This window comes from Bison bison, unplaced genomic scaffold (genome assembly GCF_000754665.1).
Source record: "Bison bison bison isolate TAMUID 2011002044 unplaced genomic scaffold, Bison_UMD1.0 scf7180017864092, whole genome shotgun sequence".
Lineage (NCBI taxonomy): Eukaryota > Metazoa > Chordata > Mammalia > Artiodactyla > Bovidae > Bison > Bison bison.
The window spans coordinates 3157135-3162923 of NW_011494664.1; the positions used below are offsets into that span (position 1 = coordinate 3157135).

The 5789-nt window shown below is 41.7% G+C and overlaps 1 long non-coding RNA gene across 4 annotated transcripts in view; it reads left to right on the plus strand.

The window, feature by feature from the left end:
• Positions 1-263: 263 nt before the first annotated feature.
• Positions 264-5789, plus strand: part of LOC104987312 — a 27874-nt gene continuing 22348 nt past the window's right edge. For all 4 annotated transcript variants that reach the window (XR_825111.1, XR_825112.1, XR_825114.1 and 1 more), the window contains exon 1: positions 264-404. This is a non-coding gene — a long non-coding RNA (uncharacterized LOC104987312). The remainder of the gene's footprint in view (positions 405-5789) is intronic.

Below are 5789 nucleotides of genomic sequence, written 5' to 3' on the forward strand. Positions count from 1 at the left end.
GCTATTTTTGCTACAGCAGCCCTAACAGAGAAAGACCTGGACATTAAACAAAATAGTTCTTATACCAAATCAATTAAACTTTAAGCACGTGGAAAATTTGTGGAGACCTACGAGTGTTTGCCTCTCTCAAGGTTAGTTTCAAAGTGCAGGGAGACAGACTGGATTTTGTGTAATTTCCAGTAATGTAGTACCTGATGAGAACCCATGTACCTTTAGTGTTGCAATAATATAAAAAGCCTCAGGAGCACCCCAGCCAACACAAGTCTTCAGAGACAGTCAAGCAAATGGTGTCTGGGGCTGCAGAAACCTGCAAAGAGAGGATCCAGGGTAAACATGACTTCCAAACTGACCATTGCTCTTTTGCTTTCTTGGCAGTTTCATGCTCTCTGTAGCATCAGGCAAAGGTAGGTACATACTTCTGATTACTAGAGCTTTCTTTTAGCTAATTATGATCCTCAGAAAGTAAGGCTTTGAGAACAAAATGCTTTAAGAACAAACATTTATTTTCAAAACAAAAAAAATTTCATTTAATGTGAACAAGGATGAAAAATGACTTCCAGAGTCCTTGGACAACTTTACCTTTACTAACACTTTCTTTGGCTCTAAAGATGTATGTTTTCTTTTGATTTTAAAAGAAATTGAAATATTTTCACAGGCCTCTAAAATTATTGTGGTGCCTAGGCACTGCGTCTATTATGCTACATGCATAAGTCAGCTGTGATTGAATCAGAGTTTGAATTATTTAGGCTCTATCTCTATTCCTCTAAGGAAGTTGTGATATTTGGATTGGTATAAACATTTGGTTGCTAAAAATAAAATCTTGTTTTATAACATATTTATTTACATGTCTGAATATAAGTTGAATTTTATAGACCAATGTATGGGACTTCCCTATAGCTCAGATGGTAAAGAATCTGCCTGCAATGCAGAAGATCTGGGTTCAATTCCTGCGTCAGGAAGATCCTCTGGAGAAAGGAATGGCAACCCACTCCAGTATTCTTGCCTGGAGAAGCCCACGGACAGAGGAGCCTGGTGGGCTACAGTGCATAGCATCACAAAGAGTTGGACACAACTGAGCAACTAACATTACTACTGTCACTATATATAAATACATATGTACCCAAACCCAGTTACAATTTGTATTATATTCCTTGGGATCCACAGTTGATAAATATTGTTCATTAACATTGAGCTAGGTAACCCATATGTTTTAATTATCATTCTGTTGATGAAGATTCAGACAATAATCATTTCCTATCTGTTTTGAAGACCCCATGAGGGATCCTAGACCCTTCTGAGAATCTGTTCTACAGCAAGTAACATCTTGTTTTTAACATGTGGTTTCTGCACTTGAATTTTTTCTTTCATCTTTCATTAGCATTAAATAATTTTTTAAAAACACATCTCTGTGAAATAGACATAAGTTTCTATTCTTTCTAAAGATGGTTTATTTGTTGATGTTATTATAGCTGACCTCTTGGAAATATCACTATGGTTTCACAAAGGATTCTGCAAAATCAAGTGGAAAGGAAAGTGTCATATGGAGGTTCAACATTAATTTTAAAAACTATAAATATTAGTCTTCACATAGAAAGTTACTCAAAGCAGTCAGCAAAAACATTTTCAGTTCAGTTCAGTTGCTCAGTCATGTCTGACTCTTTGCGACCCCATGAACTCCAGCACTCCAGACCTCCCTGAAAGAAAGCAAATGGAAGTCAAAGTAAAAGTGAAGTTGCTCAGTTGTGTCCGACTCTTTGAGACCCCATGGACTGTAGCCTACCAGACTTCTCCATCCACGGGATTTTCCAGGCAAGAATACTGGAGTGGGTTGCCATTTCCTTCTCCAGGGATTGAACCCAGGTCTCCCGCATTGTAGACAGACGTTTTACCCTCTGAGCCACCAATGGAAGTCAAAGGATAGCCAAAAAGTAGTCTCATTTGCAGCAATCTTCTTCTTAAAATTAAGACTTTTGTGTGTGTGTGATCCTTAACTCATCATGTTAGAGTTTAAAGAGATGCAGCAGAGTTCTTCCTTTTAATGAAATCAGTGCCTATTCCTTTATTATTTTCACTGCTTCCATTGTGCCAAGTCTGAGCGCACTGCTTCAGTGCCAGTGGATGATAACATGTTCCATTCCTTTCCATTTAAAATGTGTCAAATAATGAAGAATGGTTCAGAATAGATTACACTGTAAAAGTTTAGAAATCATGTAATTGCTTTTAAAAGTGCTGAGTTATTTTGCATCTGCCAATGAAGAGTAACAGGGTTCTGGGTGTTCAGTGGTAAACAAAAATAAGAAATATCTCTGTCTTTATGAAACTTAATGTGGTGCAGATGTCTGTTTGGTTTTGGCTCGTGTTCCCTAGCTTCCAAATCCTAGAGCAGTAATTCCACTTACTTGATATAAACAGATTCTGAATCACCGCCTGGGGAGCTGGCTAACTTTCATCCTTTAAAGTAATTAGAGAAGCAGGACAGAGTTTCTGAAATAATATGTTTAAATTGGGAATGTTATGGCTTCCCTGGTTACTCAGCAGTAAAGGATGCAGGAGAATTGCTAAAGACACAGGTTCAATCCTTGAGTTGGGAAGATCCTCTGGAGAAGGAAATGGCAACTCACTCCAGTATTCTTGCCTGGAAGTCCCCATGGACAGAGGAGCCTGGCAGGCTACAGTCCATGGGGTCACAAAGAGTGGGACATGAACGACTGAACAACAGCAGTGATTAAAGCAACTCTTGGTTCATCCTGGTTAACTTTAGCAACCTGCCTCCAGATTACCCAGGAATTCCCTTTACTGTGACTTCTGGGTCCAATGGCCTTTGGCAACATAAGTGAAGTGCTGCCGTGGTTACTGGAAAATTGTGAAGAAATCCTGTTGGGACCATTTCAGTTAACCACTGAACTCAAAGGACCATGATTTCAATGCCAAAGAATACCTAAAAACAGGTAAATAAAGCATCTCCCCGGAGAAGGCGATGGCACCCCACTCCAGTACTCTTGCTTGGAAAATCCCATGGACAGAGGAACCTGGTAGGCTGCAGTCCATGGGGTCGTGAAGAGTCGGACACAACTGAGCGACTTCACTTTCACTTTTCACTTTCATGCATTGGAGAAGGAAATGGCAACCCACTCCAGTGTTCTTGCCTGGAGAATCCCAGGGACAGTGGGGGGCCTCATGGGCTGCCATCTCTGGGGTCACACAGAGTCAGACACGACTGAAGTGACTTAGCAGCAGCAGCAGCGAAGCATCTCCCAATTTTTTTTTTTTTTAGCTCATTCACAAAGAGACCTCTCCTGAGACTTTAGAAAAAGTGGGTGCAGACAGTAGTTATACAGATAGTTTTGAGAAAAGTTGGTTTGATTTTTCGCAATTAAAATTTTCATTTATCATGGAACTACTAAGGAAAACTCAGAAAACTCAGCTCCTCAATTACCTGATGGAATATTACTAACTCCAACCTGCCACCTTTTCTGTTGCTGCTGCTTAAATGATTACTTTTTCATTTGTTTGCCTCTTCAGTGAAAGAAAAAAACAGCAAAAGCAATTTCCCTTTTTTAATTACTGAAAATGTAGAGTAAAACAGTAAACTTAATACTATTAATTTCTCAAAAAAAAAAAAAAGGCACAATGAAAAAGTTTCTTTGCTCTTACCTAATTCAATGCTGAGTGCCAAAGAACTGATGCTTTTGAACTGTGGTGTTGGAGAAGACTCTTGAGAGTCCCTTGGACTGCAAGGAGATCCAACCAGTCCATTCTGAAGATCAGCCCTGGGATTTCTTTGGAAGGAATGATGCTAAAGCTGAAACTCCAGTACTTTGGCCACCTCATTCAAAGAGTTGACTCATTGGAAAAGACTCTGATACTGGGAGGGGTTGGGGACAGGAGGAGAAGGGGACGACAGAGGATGAGATAGCTGGATGGCATCATCAACTCGATGGACGTGAGTCTGAGTGAACTCCGGGAGTTGGTGATGGACAGGGAGGCCTGGTGTGCTTCAATTCATGGGGTCGCAAAGAGTCGGACATGATTGAGTGACTGAACTGAACTGAATTCAATGTTATCAACAGCTTTGAAGGAAGAGAAAAATAAATGATAAAAAAGGATAATTTTTCCATTATTTCCAAAAACTTCTCAGTAGATGTGCTAACTTCAACTAAATAAAATCAGAGTTCTAGCCGGATTGGCACCCATACCACCCTATCCTTACTACTCACTGTATTTAGTCTTTCAGGGCCTTCTGGCCATCAATCCACTACACCAGCAGAACAGAAGACTGGAAATACTGGGAAATTAATAGGCCTGGAAGCAACCTTTAATGACTCACCAGTTCAGTTCAGTTCAGTTGCTCAGTCATGTCTGACTCTTTTCGATCCATGAACTGTAGCACGCCAGGCCTCCCTCTCCATTACCAACTCCCAGAGTCCACCCAAACCCATATCCATTGTGTCAGTGACGCCATCCAACTATCTCATCCTCTGTTGTCCCCTTCACCTCCTGCCCTCAGTCTTTCCCAGCATCAGGGTCTTTTCAAGTGAGTCAGCTCTCCACATCAGGTGGCCAAAGTATTGGAGTGTCAGCTTCAACATCAGTCCCTCCAATGAACACCCAGGACTGATCTCCTTTAGGATGGACTGGTTGGATCTCCTTGCAGTCCAAGGGACTCTCAAGAGTCTTCTCCAACACCACAGTTCAAAAGCATCAATCCTTCGGCACTCAGCTTTCTTCACAGTCCAACTCTCACATCTATACATGGCTACTGGAAAAATCATAGCCTTGACTAGATGAACCTTTGTTGGCAAAGTAATGTCTCTGTTTTTGAATATGCTATCTAGGTTGGTCATAACTTTCCTTCCAAGGAGAAAGTGTCTTTTCATTCATGGCTGCAATCACCATTTGCAGTGATTTTGGAGCCCAGAAAAATAAAGTCAGCAACTGTTTCCCCATCTATTTGCCATGAAGTGATGGGACCAAATCCCATGATCTTAGTTTTCTGAATGTTGAGCTTTAAGCCAACTTTTTCCACTCTCCTCTTTCACTTTCATCAAGAGGCTCTTTAATTCTTCTTCACTTTCTGCCATAAGGGTGGTGTCATCTGCATATCTGAGTTGATATGCAGATTGACATTTCTCCCAGCAATCTTGATTCCAGCTTGTGCTTCCTCCAGCCCAGTGTTTCTCATGATGTACTCTGCATATAAGTTAAATGAGCAGGGTGATAATATACAGCCTTGATGGACTCCTTTTCCTATTTGGAACCAGTCTGTTGTTCCATGTCCAGTTCTAACTGTTGCTTCCTGACCTGCAAACAGGTTTCTCAAGAGGCAGGTCAGGTGGTGTGGTAATGACTCACCAGCTCAGATCAGATCAGATCAGTCCCTCAGTCGTGTCTGACCCTTTGCGACCCCATGAATCGCAGCACGCCAGGCCTCCCTGTCCATCACCTACTCCCGGAGTTCACTCAGACTCACGTCCATTGAGTCAGTGACGCCATCCAACTATCTCATCCTCTGTTGTCCCCTTCACCTCCTGCCCTCAGTCTTTCCCAGCATCAGGGTCTTTTCAAGTGAGTCAGCTCTCCACATCAGGTGGCCAAAGTATTGGAGTGTCAGCTTCAACATCAGTCCCTCCAATGAACACCCAGGACTGATCTCCTTTAGGATGGACTGGTTGGATCTCCTTGCAGTCCAAGGGACTCTCAAGAGTCTTCTCCAACACCACAGTTCAAAAGCATCAATCCTTCGGCACTCAGCTTTCTTCACAGTCCAACTCTCACATCTATACATGGCC